The sequence below is a fragment of the Acinonyx jubatus genome, chromosome E4 (genome assembly GCF_027475565.1).
Source record: "Acinonyx jubatus isolate Ajub_Pintada_27869175 chromosome E4, VMU_Ajub_asm_v1.0, whole genome shotgun sequence".
NCBI classification, from domain to species: domain Eukaryota; kingdom Metazoa; phylum Chordata; class Mammalia; order Carnivora; family Felidae; genus Acinonyx; species Acinonyx jubatus.
This window is the reverse complement of record NC_069395.1, coordinates 30,321,973-30,338,256: the sequence shown is the minus strand read 5'-3', so window position 1 is coordinate 30,338,256 and position 16,284 is coordinate 30,321,973. Positions and strand designations below refer to the sequence as shown.

Below are 16,284 nucleotides of genomic sequence, written 5' to 3'. Positions count from 1 at the left end.
CTGGAGGGGTTGTGGGAGAGGGGATGGGCTAAATGGGTAAGGGGCACTAAGGAATCTACTCCTGAAATCATTGTTGCACTATATGCTAACTAATTTGGATGTAAATTTTAAAAAAATAAATAATAAAAATTATAAGTGAAAAAAGAAACGAAAAGAGAAAAAAGGAAAGGAAAAGAAAAGAAAAGAAAAGAAAAGAAAAGAAAAGAAAAGAAAAGAAAGGAAAAGTAAAGGAAATACAGGTAAATCCAAAAAAATAAATAAATAAAGGCAAGGGAAAAAATGTGTTAAGATCTAATGGAGTGATGATTGGAGGAATAAGGATAAAAATAGTGATAGTAGTGTAGGAAGAGAAAATAAATTTGGGAATTCTTGGCTCCTTACCCAACCTGAGTATTTTTGTTAGATGTGTATTTTTAACTCCCTCTCTGGGTAACAGTTTTTCCCACTCATTGTTCAGCTTTAGCTCTACCTGTGGGAATCTATAAGTTTTTCCTAAAATCAAGTATAAAATTTATGTTACTGTTATTCTATCTAGGTGCCCAGCAGGATGGACCAGACTGAATGAGGCCAGGACCCAGAGACTAGACACACCCACTGAGGGGAGCCCAGGTGGATTCAAAAGCAAATAGCAGAGGAAATCCAGTTAACGTAACTATGCTGGAGATGATGTCCAGTGTCCGCAAACAGGATGATCCAGGCAGGCAAGGAAGTAGTTGGTCAGCATTGTGGAAGAGTAGCAGGAGGGTAGTCAGGTTTTTCTGAAAAGAAAGTAAAACAAAGAATGTCCAGGCAATATATTCATAATAAGATAAATGTGAAGTTGGCCTTGGATTTCACTAAGAGATTTTATTGGAGGAGGATCAGCAAGCAGAGAACTGTGTCTGGGTGGTCCTAGAGTCCTGGGCAGGTTGTGAAAGTGGGGAACCAAAGAGAAGGGCAAAATAAGTCTCTAAGTTTCTACTCAATGGGCATAAAGTTTCTACTCAATGGGCATAAACTTTCAACTACGCAAGTAAGTTCCAGAGATCTGTACAACACTGTGCCTATAGTTAACAAAACTGTATTATATTTAAACATTTATTAAGAGGATATATTGTCTTGCCACAATTAAAAACAAAACAAAACAAACAAAAAAACCACAAAACTTCACTCCTTAGTCCCAGGATAAAAGGCAGAGAGTCTTTTTCACTGATCAAGACAAAGTCCTGCCACTAGAATGAAATTGTAAATTCAAAGCCATAGGAGCATCATCCATTAATGTCAAATTGAATGAATTATTGGCCCAGTAAAGGATCTGTAGCTTCTCCCTTATGTATTTTTTTTAAATGTCATTCACCTCCCCTTCTTCAGGTTCCTTGTCAAAATAGGAACAAGTGGTATTTTTCGCCCTCATACTTCATGTGTATATCTCACGTATCTTCCACTGCAACTTTTTATGTTTCTAATTACAGAAGGGAAGGCTTTAACACTGCTAATAGGAAGTTCACTAAGGGGCACGTCAATTGTCTGAGCTGGGGAGGCTCAGCTATTCCTAAAAGTCACTGACTTCATCACTTAGGGCTTTTTTGATGGTGGGAATGACAGCAGGTAAGTCACTGTGTCTATGGGAAGCAGAGTATGAGAATATCCCTACCCCTCTTTTCTCCCATTTTTTTTTGCACTGAAACCCTTTCCATAATTTAGCATTAGTCATTCTCTTCTTTTAAATCCCTTTACTTCTAATCATTCTTGACTGAGTTTAAAATTTTACTCCTAACAATTTACTCTTGCCTTTGCATCAATTTGTTGCCTTTGTCATACTTAAAGTTCCATTACCAACATCACATTATGTTATAATTCCTTGTTTACTTGCCTGTTCTCCAGTATACTACAAATTTCAAGAAAGCAGTGATCAGATTTATCTCTTATATAGCAACTCCAGCACCTGGACTAGTGTTCACCATTGAGATTTAAGCATTCAATTAATATTTGTGGAAAGAAAAAATAACTACATAAGCCAGGGACCCATACTATTCTCTCTCCCTTTATCTGTTACACAATGTATGTTCTGAAATCCCATCCTGACTTCTACTCTTCCCAGGCATAGTGTATAAACTGAAAATCCTACAGCATCATGGTTCAGATTGTCTGCTGCCTTAAGAATTGGTGGGGGAAAAAAAAAGAATTGGTGGGCTGCTCTATTTCTCCATCTTCCCTGCCATCATCCTAGAGCAAGCCACAGTTAAGATTTCCTGGAGCACTATAGTGGTGACCTATGGCCTCCCTGCTATCACTTACACTCATCTTCAAAACTTTTCCCCTGAGGGCAGCAGTCATATTGTGAAATCATCAATAATACTTTCTTTTCCTTAAAACCCCAGAATGGCTTCCTAATACTGAAAGAGTAAAATTGAAACTGCTTTTTTAGCCCCTTCCATGAGATCTAATTTCTTCCCATCTCTCTACTCTTCCCCCACTATGGCCTCTTTTCAGGTTTTCAAGAATAGCTGAAATGTGTTTCCCTGCCAAACAGTTCCTTGCATGGCAGGCTCCATGACATTTTTTTAAAGATCTTACTTTGTCAGATCACCTTCTCCCAAACTCCTACCCCCTCCTAATTATTTTTTAGCATTTCTAAACTGTACAATTCCTTCAAATTATGGACTATAAATTGAATCAAGATCTGTTTGTCTACTTCTTTTATTATCTCCTCCTCTACTAGACTATAAATTCCATTAGGACAAAGATCTGCTTCTGTTTTTCTTCCTTGTCTCCCAAACTTGCAGAACTTGGCTCAAAACTGATACTCAACACATATTTGTTATATAAATTGTTGAATAAAAAATAAATGAGTGGGAATTCATAGCCAATATGAAAAAACTTAACAGTGGAACAACAATGGGAACCAGGTAGCATAAGAAGGTGTATTAGTCTGTTCAGACTGCCATAACAAAATATAACAGACTGGATGGTGTTAATGACAAAAATTTTATTTTCTCACAGTTTTGGAGACTAGAAGTCTCAGACAGAACTGCTGGCAGATTCTGTTTCTGGTGAAACATCTCTTCCTAACTTGTAGATGGCCACCTCCTCACTGTATCTGCACCTGATCTCTTTTCTGTGCATGAGCAGAAAGATCTCTTATGTCTCTTCCTCTTCTTATAAGGACATCAGCTCTGTTGGATTAGGGCCAAATTCTTATGACCTCATCTGACCTTAGTTATCTCCTTGAAGGCCTTGTCTCAAAATATCATCACAGACGTTTAGGGCTTCAACATACAAATTTGGGGGAACACAATTAGTCCATAGCACAATGAAACACTAGATGCTAAAAGATTAGATCCTAGACCTTTGTGCAAGCTATCATGAAAATTAATATAGGCTCTAGAGAGCAAAGTTTTGAAATGAAAAAACAAATTAATATTTGATTGTTTAAAACACATCTAATTAAATAAATTTTTATGGGCAATTTATCATGCATACAATTATACAACAAAGAAATTATTGTGCATAATAATATATCTGTAGCAAATCAGCTTTGATGTAAATTTTTAAAATTATTACCACTAACTATATATGCTCAGTTTTTGTGAATTTCCTATCAAGGAAGATTGATTGTATGAAGAACAAGTTCTCAATGCTGTTGCATTTTGGTTTATTTTTGTGGGTGGGGGTTATTGAGAACAACTTTAAAATAATCAGAAGTTCTTCATCTCTCTGATGCTAAGTTCTACTTGGCCACCCTACTGCGTTCAGTGTTCTAGCACAGTTGACCCTCTGTTTGCTCTTCTCATTTATGTGAATGTTCATTGGGCACCTCTAAGGTAACATTCCAAAACTAAATGTACCATCTTTGTCCAAACCTATTCATTCAATGCACATGACTTTATGTTTTAAGTATCTGCACTTTCTATTTTCTCCACCAAGAACTCTTCCACTGGTAAAACCTACCAAAATTTCAAAACTGTGTTCAGGTGTTTTCTTATCCTGGAAGCTCTCCCTGAATCCCCAGAAGAGACTAGAGATTCCTTTTTGTTCTCCTTTGGCACTTAGTGCATACCAACCTCATAATTTACCATAATATATGCAATAGTCTTCATTTTTTCTATCTCCTTTCCTAGACTATTCTTTTCATTTCACAAATACCTGCCAAGCATCTATTATGTTCCAGGAAAGTCTATGGTTCTTAGGATACCTTAGTGCACAAAACAATTTCTTGCCAAAAAGGAACTTACACTCTAGTGGAGAGAGACAAAGGCTAAATCACTTCTTACATTATAATAAAAGTAAGCAAGAACAAATAGAATAAGAGGAATTCAGAGTGCATGCAGGGTGTAGAGGTCAGGGCAGGTAGCAATATTGGATAGTGTGGTCAGTACTGGGTTACTGATAAGGTGATATGTGAATAAAGACACGAGGACCCCCAGAGAGGAACTCAAGAGGAAGAGCATTCCAGACAAAGAGACTAGCTAGTGCAAAGTGCTTACATGGGAATTATCTAGTGTTTTTAAGGAACAGCAAGTTGGCCAGTGTAAGTAAACCAAAGGGAATAAGGGTAGAGTAGCAGAAGAAGAAAGTCACTGAATTATAATGGGTTCCTATAGGCCATTATAAGATTATGGCTTTTACCCTAAGTAAAATAAGCAGCATTGCGGACCCTTGAGCAAAGGAATGACATAGTGATTTATTTATTTATTTATTTATTTAGAGACAGAATGTGTGTGAGTGGGAGTGAGGGGCAGAGAGACAGAGAGAGAATCATAAGCAGGCTCCACGCTCAGCATAAAGGCCAATGTTGGGCTTGATCCCACAACCCTGGGATCATAACCTGAGCTGAAATCAAGAGTCAGGTGATCAACTGACTGAGCCACCTAGATGCCCCACAATTTAAATTTTTAAAAATGTTCTGGCATCTAACTTAAGGCTAAACTCACAAGATAGTGACAAGAAGCCCTGTTAGAAGACTACTGCAGTAGATGTAAGGGTAACTCAAAGCAAGGAAGTAGTTATAAAAGTAGTGAGAAGGGGACAGGTAGAACACACAGGATTACATAACAGGTTATGTGCAGTTTGAAGGAAGGACAGAAGTCAAGTAAAACTGCACAATTTTTGGCTTGAGCAACTGAAAAAAAAATGAAGCTGACATCAACTGAGATGCAATTATCAAAATAGTACATGTAAGATAAAGAGGAAGATCGAGGTCTAAGCCTCACAACACTCCAACATAAAATGGCAGGTGAAAAGAGGAGGAAGTAGGAAGAAAGACCAATAAATAGTAACTGTGGATTTAAGACAAAAAGCAAGAAAGTATGATGTATAGAAGCCAAGTCTGGAAAGTTTACCTAGGTGCAAGGAGTAGTCAACAGTGTGACAAGTTGCCAAGATGCCAGGAAATACAAGGATTGAGAATTAACTGTTTGACCAACTTGTGTATGTCTTATTCACTTTGAACCTCCAGCACAATACAGAGTAGGCAGTCAGAAGTTCTTCCCTCTGTGTGTATCACAAGAACATTAGCTAATAGAATACTGGAAGAGATCTATAGTGGAGTGGAGGTGAAATGGGAGAAATAGGTTAATCATATTACATGGTAAGATTCTTAGCTCAGTGTTTTGTCGGGTGATTCAACCTTATTCATATGCCCATGCCATGTCTAAATGGGCATAGATGATTTATAGAAAGGCAATTTATTTATGAACTTTACTTGTATATTGGCCATATACAACCTTACTAAATATCTCTTGTATTGCTTTGGTAGAGCTCTCATTAACTTTCCCAGATATAATTTACTTGTAATTATAAATTTCCAGATTCTCCAAAAGGAATTTTCATTTTTAAACAAATACAGTAAAACGCTGAACAAAAAGATGAATGAAAAACTAGAAAGCACAGTGCAATTTTAAACTACAAAACTTACCAAACAGTCATAGACTTTCACCTTGGAAAAAGCAATACCAGTAAATAACCAACTCAGTAGAGGAAATGTACTGAGCTTTACTAGGACATTAAAAACACTGCATTATGAAGCCCTCTAAGAAAGTGTTTTTAAATTGATTTGTTTAAGCAACCTGTCACTGAGACTGAAATAGCCAATAATGAAAAACATCAGCACCCTGAACTGAGAAGATATTTAACGGAATGGCAAAGAGGAGAAAGGTACGCCTTGCTTTATGTAGCATACTAATTAACTATTTAGAAGGAGGAGTAAATATTTGCAGATTATATTCAGAGATGGCATTCATTTTGATAATACTACAAAGATGATTAATAGAGGAAAATAAAATGCACCATGGCCTGGGAAGTTTGAGATGTTAGTAAGTGAAAGAAAAAAGATATAAAGAAAAAAATAATTTTTGAAAAATTCTGAAGAATAAACAAACCTTGAAAGTAATAATTCTAGTTTTTAACATTTATAGAGGCTAATATATTATTCTGAGTATAATAAATGTGACATATACTGGACTCAGCAGATTGGGGGGAGCCATGCAAAGATAAAATGGTTAAAATTCCTCTTGGAATAGAATATGAAGGAAAAGGGCAAAACTTTGGAACACTTCAATCTAAACCTGGTATGTGCTTACTAATATGAATGGGGCATGAAATGTAAGCACCAGGTTGGGGGCGGGGGTGGAGGAAGGACAAAAAGTATTACAACAATCTTCATTTGTCCTGGTTGCTCTGAAGATCATAAACTTTACACAAAAAATAAACTCTTATGGCTGAAATTCCTCTAGTATCAGAGCTCTCAAGAGGAAGAGTTTTCTGATTACAGCAAGATGGCAGAATAATATCTGAACTTCTCTCTAAAATATTCATAAATTATGAAAATATTTAATAAATTTAATGCCTATCTGAGATATCCAGAAAAGAAAAGAAAACATCCAACTGTCAGAATTGAAGAGTGAATCTGAAATGAGGAAATCCATGTAAGCCATCTTGGTATCTGCCTAAGATGGAGCAGGGCACAGAAGAGAAAAATGGCGGGTACTAGTGTCATCAGCAGTAGATACGCTTTTTCAGAACCAGTTGAAACAGAGTCAGAACTAAAACCCCAACATGAGGGGCACCTGGGTGGCTCAGTCGGTTAAGCGTCTGACTTCAGCTAGGATCCTGACCTCACGTTTTGTGAGTTCAAGCCCCGCATCAGGCCCTGTGTTGACAGCCTGGAGCCTGCTTCAGATTCAGTCTCCATCTCTCTGCGCCTCCCCTGCTCATTTTCTGTCTCAAACATAAAATAAAACAAAAAAAAAAAATTAAATTAAATTAAAAAAAACAACAACATGAAATGAGAATCCCAGAAGATGTGCACTTTCAGAGAAAGGCGCGGGGGAGGAGGGGTGCTAGAAAAAAAGTTTCCCACCAGCACAAAGAGACAAAAAAAAGCTTATAATTGCCCGATTTGGGCGGGGAAGGGGAGGGAGAATTCTCCTTAGAAATGACCACTATAAGCACCTCTACAAATACTGTCTTGTATATCATGCAGTTTGAGGATCCAAATTTATACAACTACAAAGCCTGGAGCCTGCTTCAGATTCTGTGTCTCCCTCTCTCTCTGACCCTCTCCCACTTGCACTCTGTCTCTGTCTTTGCCTCTCTCTCTCTCTCTCTCTCTCTCTCTCTCTCTGTCTCTCTCTCTCAATCTCTCATAAATAAATAAACAGTAAAAAAGGGTTGTTTTGGGGCGCCTGGGTGGCTCAGTCGGTTAAGCGTCCGACTTCAGCTCAGGTCATGATCTCACAGTCCATGAGTTTGAGCCCCGCGTCGGACTCTGTGATGACAGCTGGGAGCACGGAGCCTGCTTCAGATTTTGTGTCTCCTTCTCTCTCTGCCCCTTCCCTGCTCATGCTCTGTCTCTTTCTGTCTCAAAAATAAATAAATAAATACATTTTTAAAAAAATAAAAAAGTGTGTTTTTTTTAAGAACACAACATAAGATCTACCTTCTCAGCAAATTTTTAAGTATACAATACAATATTACTAACTTTAGGCACTATGCTTTTAGTACTTCCTACCAAAAAAAAAAAAAAGTTTTCAGAATGGTTGTTTGTATGACAAAAGAAACTGAGTCTTTGTATCCTGAAATATTTTTTTTATATAATATCCTCAAATCAAATGAAAATTTGGCTAGATATAAAATTATAGGCACAATGTAGGGTTTTTTCCCCTTTTCTTTACGTCTTTAGAATATTATTCACGTTTCTTTTTGCTTTCAATGTTGTTGAGAAATCTATGGTTACTGTTATCCTTGTCCCTTTGTTCATAATCAGCTTTTTCTTTGAACTTAATAGAAGCTTCTCAGTGTAAGTAATGTTTTTAAATTTCATTATACTGTAGATAAGTTTGTATTTTTCTTATTTACCCTTTTTGATACTTTACGATCTCTGAAGCCAGAAGTCATTCATCTTTTTTCTTTTTTTGTAAACTTTTAAATTGAAGCATAACATATATAATATAAAGTATACAAATTTTAAGTGTATAGCTCAATGATGTCTCTTTGCACAGTGAATATACCCATGTAAACACCACCCATATTAAGATATAGAATACCCCAAAATACTCCAGAAGATTAACTATTTTTTAACTTCTCTCACTAAATATTGCCTCATGTCTATATACAAGGAATCACAGAATTTTATATCTTTTGCTTCTGACTTTATGCACTAAACATATTATGTCTGAAGGATTTATTCATGAGTCCAACATTAGTCCATTATTATCATTGCTATTTAGATCTCCATTGTATTAGTATATTACAATTCATTATAATTCTTCTTTTAATGGGTATTTGGATGGTGTCCAGTTTGGGACTATTATGAGTACCATTGTAAGTATTTTTGTTCATGTGTGAAATTTCTGTTGGGTATATACCTAAGAATGGAATTTCTGAGTCAGAGGATATGCACATGATTATCCTTAGTAGATACTGTCAAACAATTTACCAAAATGGCTGTATACATTTAAGCTCCCATCAACCATAAATAAAAATTCAACTATACCAAAGTTTTTTTATATCTACTCATCCTGCATACATACAGAGATATATATTATTTCTCAATACTTTTCTTATGTTTAAAGGACTTCACAATTTTAAAAATATGTAAAAATATGAAAACTAAAAGCAATTTCAGGAAGAATATTCAACTAAGTGGGGCAAGATTGTTTTATTCTTGTCCCTCCTTCCTCCTCCTGGACAATAGATACATAAATGTTAGGGGAATAGAGATATTGACCAGCAAGACTTGGGATTCTTTAACATAGTAAGATTCAGGGAATATGTGAAAAGAGCTTGATTTTGACAGAAGGATAAGGTCAAATTTTCTCATAGATACTCTGTCAACAAGATCTAGGGCACATCTTTCAGCATCCCACCTTTACTCTGAATCCGAGAAGCTCTTGCAGAAGACCTAGGAGAAAAATCCAAGGGTTTCTAGTAGCAGTGATAAAACAAAGGGTTAAGGGCCCTTGTAGGAAAATAAGATGAAAAGAATCTAAAATAGGGTGTTTTTTAACCCACTCCATGGGAGGCCATGTGGGGCTGCCCAAGGAGCCGAGACAGAGTAAGTATGGTAAGGAGCTGAATAAATTAAACTACATTCTAAATCCACATGCTCCTGGGGATCTGTACAAGGAGCATGTTTGCCTTGCAGCTGAAGTAAAGCAGTTTTGCATATGTTAGTTTCACTTACAGTAAGCTTGCTTACAATGGACCCTACATTCTTCTAAGAGCAAAGTCAAATGGTTGTACTTGAGTCAGCATTTCTGGGGGTGAACCCTGGGAATCTGTTCCATAAACATGCTCCCTTGGTGATACTGGTATGCAGCCAAGTTTTGGAACCACTAATATGTAATCTTTTGTATCACTGAGTTGGCTCATGGAGTTAAATAATTGAAAGTCACTAAACCATGGATATTTCTGGCTCCTATATTTGAAGAAAAGTTCATTCAGGGGATATGGATTCATTTGGACCTGCAGCCAGAGGTGATTTTACATTATCTACAGCGAGAGAGTTCTGGGTATGCAGCCCCAGCTTGAGAATAATGAACTGACCCAGGGTGGGCCTGCCCACCAGAAGACAGCGCTTCTAAGACAACCTTCAACCCTTGCAGACCACAGGGCTTAGTTGGCAATCAGAAAAACTACAGTATGGTGCTGTATCTTTTCTGCAGCTTTATCCTCCATTTTATGAAACATAATACTTACTGGAAGCTGAACAGAACATCGAAAAAAATTTTTTGACTCCAAAAATGGAATAGCTGATTTATAAAATTAGACACACATTACTTAGTGTTTCAGAGCATTCAATCTAGATCGTAAATATTTCCATTCAGTTCCAAAGGTAAGCATTTTATCCCATGCATTCATTATTCTCCTTGTTAGGAAATCACTCTCTTTGTGATGAAATTACTTTTTCTTTTCTTAAATCAAACCATAATCTTCCCTCCTCTCCCAAACTATAATTTTTCTCTTTTCTTTCTCTTTTTCTAAGAATTTAGAAACAACTTTTTACTTTTCAAGACGTGAGGTTTCGATGTTAACAGCATTTCATGCACATCTTCCTGTATACCAGATATTGTATCAGATACTTAGTATTTTACTATATTGCAAAGGATTTGGTCTTAGCAAAAAACTAGGTGTGGTAAGGGTCACCATCCCTACATGACACTTGAGAAAACCAAAGCTCTGTAAGTTTACATCATGTGCCCAAATTCATACAGCTAGTGCATGAATGAGTTAGGATTCCTGGGCAGTCATTAAGATGTTCTATCTCTTGTTTTTTCCATAAAATGAGTGGTTTTCAGATTTGTCCTCTGGAACCTTGGTAATCCAAAGACATAGTCCAGGAGTTTTGCAAATGTTAGACACAAATTTCATTTTTCAGTGTTATAAATCAAACTTGGACATGCTGAAAACTATCATCTGTTGGCTGCACAGTTAGATCCATTCATTTCATGCCCTCCTCAAATTTCCTCCTACCATCTCTATACATACATTTAAACTTTTCATAATCTGCTGATTAGAAAGATTTTTCTTTCTGTACTAATCTTTTGTTGAATTTAGATTCAACATGCTCATGCTTTCATAAATTCCACAAACAGAACACATGTGTTACATGTACTCAGTTAAATACCAAACAGAGCTCAAGAACATCTGCTCGATGCATTGGCCAATCATGATATGCAATCTATTGTGAAATAAGAAGTTATTATAGAGAAAGTCTGCTAGTAATTACAGAATATTACAATTAATAGAGGTGGCTATTATCCAATTTGTATTCTGAATGTCTGTTTTAGTAAAGGAACTGAATCAGTTGTTAGATATTATTAGTGATTCTTTTTGAGAAGTTGTATTCATTTTTAATATTGGAAGTATTCTATATGCTTTTCAACCATCCCGACATTATAAAATGAGCTGTTTAAATAGTTGTTATCCTTTGCAACCACCTCTCTGTATTAGTCATGATTTTCTTGATACAGTTTAACTAAAACAAAACAGAAATTAATGTTTATGACACTGACTACAAAGTGTAGCTGTCATCCTTAGCTGTTAAATTCAATATGTGCGTTCACAAAAAAAAAAAAAAAAAACAACTCATTATTTGATTCTTAAGAAATAAATGTTATCAATTTCAACTTCTAAAAAGACATTTGGCCAAAAGAAATAGCATTGTTATCATTCTATATAATGGGGTTTCAATTAAAGTTTTCCTTGAAAAAAGAATCCTACTGCTTTGAAATTTTAAAGATCAGTCTACTACAACAACCTGACATTTGGCAAATAAAATAGTACCCTGCCATGAAAGAAAAAATGAAAACTTATTGAATAAACAGACTACTTTGTAATTTTCCATTGTAATTAACTGAGGTAAAAATACATTTTACTGTGTTCCATTATTCTCCCAAGCAATCTTAACAAAAATATTATATTCTCAAAGGACATTTCATCTACAACATCCTTAAAAGAAAAAAGAATTTAATTAAAATGGGGATGAAGTTATAAAACTGGATCACTTTGGCCAATATAGCATTGCATATTTCATTGTCCACTTACATTATTTATAGTAAGATATGAGGAAGTTTCTATAGTTGTCTATACTGATGCATTCAAGAACAAAGCAGTCAATACCACTGATGTCTAGAATATTATTTAGAAATAGCTTCTTCCCATAATAAAATATCATGGTATATTATATTTTCTACTTAATAAATAATACAAAATCTACTCTTCTTTCTCAAAGTTCAATCTCTCCACACTGTTTCTTTATCTTTCAAATACATATGATAGCTCCTCTAAAGCCAGCCTCTCCACTTGTACCCAAATCCCATCCTTCCCACCCACTTAAGGACATCACTAGAACAATGCTCCATACCCTATTCTATGCCATCAATTCTTGCTTTCTGCTGGATCTTTCTTGTCAGGGAAAAACATTCTTTTAAAAATTTTCCCATATTTAAAGGAAATCTTCTCTAACTTCAACTTTCCCCACTAGCTGCTATTTTACTTTTTTTTTCTCCTCTTTTTGGTAAAAAGTTCCTGGAAGGGTGCTCTGTATATGCTATCTTCAATTTCTCAGCCCCATTTTCTCTTAAATCCACTCCACTCAGTCTTGTATCACTTTTGCTCCTATCACTCTTATCAAAGTCACCAATCACCTCCACAAGTCAATACCCAATGGTCAACTTTTGGTCTTAGCAATAGCGTTTGACACAGTTGATCATTCTTCTTTTCTACACTTGGATTCCAGCACATCACAGTTCCCCAGACTTCTCTTATCTCAATGCTTGTTCCTTCTCAGTGTCCGTTGTTAGTTCTTCCTCCTTCTCCTCCCGTACCATGCAATGCTGGATAGATTTCCACTATGTCTTTCCTATTTTTATAATAATTCCCTTGGAGATTCCATTCAGACATGATCTTAAATGCCAGCTATGTGCCAATAACTCCCAAATTCATATCTCCAGCTCCAACCTTTCCCCAAACACCATACTTAGGTAGGCAATTGAATACCTGAAATCTCCATCTGTTTGTTCAATAAATAGATCAATTCAAACATTAAACCTACCCCACCAACACTGCTCATCATTTGCATTGATGGCAACTCCAACTTTTTCAATTGCTAGTATTGAAATCTTACAGTCATCCTTTTATCCTCTACTTCTCTCACATTCTACATCCAGTTCTCAAGAAATTTTGTTGTCTGTGCCTTCAAAATATATCAAAAATCCAATCCCTTCTCATTACTTCCAGTCCCACCTTCCTGACCCAAATCACCATCATCAGTATCCTAAATTATTGCAATAGACTCCTAACAGGTCTCCCCGCTTCTATCCTACACAACTACCACCCCCAACAGCCTAATCTCAGCAGAAGAGTCAGATGATTGCATTAAAAGGTAAGTCACCTCATGTCATTCCTCTGCTACCAGGTCCTATGGGTTCTGGCCCCTTGACCACTCCCTTCATTCACTCTGCTTCAGCCACATTGGACTTCTTGCTGTTCTTCTAAAGGCCAGGAATGTTCCTACCTTAAAGCCTTTGCACTGGCTCTCCCTGCCTTCTTAAATGCTCTTCCTCAGATATCACCAACTTCAAGTTTTTGCCCAAATATCACCTTATTGAGGCCTTCCCTTAGCTACTTACTCTACTGAAACTTGCAACCTGTAGCCCTTCCCTGCCATCTGCCATTCTCCTTATTTACTTAACTGTATTTTTTTTCTTTTGCCTAATACTTACCATCTTCTAAAATTGGCTAAAAATGTTGAGAAGTAATCTCCTCTCTAGAATGTAAGTTCCATGAAGGCAGGGATCTTTATCTGGTTTGTTTAGTAATGGATGGTAAGCACCTAAAACATTGCCTAAGCCACACCAGGTATTTAGTAAATGCATGCTAACTAAATGAACCCCACTCACAATGGACTCAACAACAGAATCCTTGATGAATTGAAAAAAACAAAACAAAACAATGGAAATCATCATTAAATCACATCAAACAATCAATTATATCTATAGAGTTTCAATCAGTGGTTTTCAGTGCAGACTGATTTTGTCCCCTCACTGCCGCCACCCAGGGAAGATTTGAAATGTCTGAGACATTTTTGGTTGTCATATTTTGGAGGTTGCTACTGATGTCCACTGAATAAAGATCAGGGATACCGCTAAACATTCTACAATGTGCAAGAAAGCCCCCATAACAAAAAATCATCTGGCCCAAAATGTCGATAGTACTGAGGCTGAGAAACCCTAGTTTACACTGAGATTTTGAGAGATCCAAAAAGAACAGGATATTCAGAAACTAAATATTATAGAACTACCATGCTTAGATATTTTATTATGCCCAAAGTTTTATTTAGTTCAGTGAATCCTTTCTTATATTTTTAGTATGTAATAAGATCACAAGCAATTGAATCCTGCTATTTATAGGGTAAACTAAGTTCCCAAAGAGATTTAACAATGTTTCAATCCTCACAAGGCCAGTTAAAAACAAACCATGATAATGCTTTTAAATCTGAAAACAAAAACAGGGGCACCTGAGTGGCTCAGTCAGTTAAGCATCCTACTCTTGACTTTGGCTCAGGTAGGTCATGATCTCACAGTTCATGGGTTTCAGACCCACGTTGGGCTCTGCACTGACAGTACAGTACAGAGCCTGCTTGGGATTCTCTCTCTCTCCTTCTTTCTGTGCCCCTCCCCCATTCATGCTGTCTACCCCCTGCCAAAATAAATAATTTTTTAAAAAATGAAAAATTTTAAAGATCCAAAGATGAAATAAATATAAGAAAAGAGTGCAATAAATAAGATGCCCTAGAGCTGGTATGCCCTGTGTCCAGGAGGTTTTTAATGACTTCTCTTCTTTTCTACAAAATGATCCTAGACCACAGAACATTTCACATGCCTGCTGGTGGTTTTAAAAGACCTGAAAAATAGGGGCACCTGGGTAGTTCAATCTGTTAAGTGTTGGACTTCAGATGACTGTGATCTCACAGTTCGTGGGTTCGAGCCCCATGTGGGGCTCTGCGCTGGACAGCTCAGAGCCTGGAGCCTGCTTTGGATTCTGTGTCTCCCTCTCTCTCTGCCCCTTCCCCCATTTGTACTCTCTCTCTCTCTCTCTCAAAAATAAAATAAACATTAAAAAAAATTAATGAAAGACCTGAAAAACAAACAAACAAACAAACAAACAAAAAACAGGCATGGCCCCAGTCAATACAACAATGAGCAAAGAAAATTAGCAATAAAACAGCTGCAGAAAAAACTTAAAAACAGCTTCGTCTCTATCAACTATCCCACCCCTTTCTCCTCACCAAGGAAAAAATATTTAAATCTAACCTACTAATTGTCTGTATATAGAGAAAGAATACTCAACATTTACAATAAAAGTGTTAACCTAATGTATTGTTGGATTATAAGCAGTGATATATTGAAGCTGGGTCCCACCGCATAATAAGAGCCAACTGTACACAACTCTTCCCAAGGCTGCAATAGCTTGAAATCAGCCTCTGCAATAATATTTACACCATGGAAATTGGCAAATTGAACAAATCAGCCCCTGTCCCCATTGCTGAATTTGTTAACATTTAAGAGCATACCACTAACTACACCTAACATGGTACCAATGGGTCTGTTGGACCTTTGATTTCCCAAATTAATTTGCAAAGAAGTCTCTTTAGTTCTGAAGGTCACCATAGCAGGTTGAGGAACCCCCACTTGAGGAAGCCAGCTTTGATTTTAAAACTATATAAGCCAGGATTTGAATATCAGTCTTAGGTAAATTACTTTCTCTTAACCCTATCCTCATTTGTGAGGTGTGGATAGTAATACACCCAGCAGAGAATTGACTGTGAACATTAAGTTAAATACCTACATAAAGTTCTAAGTTCAGAGGCTGGCAAGTGACAAATAGATGTTCAACTAAATCCATAAGCCCTGTTCTTATGTGCTTGTCCAAAGATAGAAAGTATTGCTGGGGTTTGAGACATGCCAATGGCCAACATCGTTCATTTCCTCCTCTGACTTTCTCTCAACTAATAGTTACAAAGGATGTGGGAGACTGAAGGAGAAATCAATTATTGAAATTAATTACTAATTAATTATAATTAATTAATTCAAATATAATTAAACAATTTGGGGAAATTTTTCAGAGTATTAGTAGGTCACTCATTCACACCAAGATTCAAAAGATTCATCTGAACTATAAATGTTACCTGGCTATTTAATTTGCAGGGCGCAGTGCAAAATCAAAATATGGGGTCAACTTATTTAATTATTAAGAATTTCAAGAATTGACAGTGTAGCACTGGAGTGAGCATGCGGTCCT

The 16,284-nt window shown here is 36.5% G+C and overlaps 1 long non-coding RNA gene across 2 annotated transcripts in view; it reads right to left on the bottom strand.

Moving 5' to 3' along the window:
• Positions 1-254: 254 nt before the first annotated feature.
• LOC113603871 (uncharacterized) overlaps positions 255-16,284 on the bottom strand; it is a 309,663-nt gene continuing 293,633 nt past the window's right edge. Inside the window, exon 5 of one of the 2 annotated variants that reach the window (XR_003425636.2) lies at positions 255-758. This is a non-coding gene — a long non-coding RNA (uncharacterized LOC113603871). Of the gene's footprint in view, positions 759-9,307; positions 9,383-16,284 lie in introns of those variants that run through there. The other variant, XR_008293064.1, reaches the window with a different exon arrangement.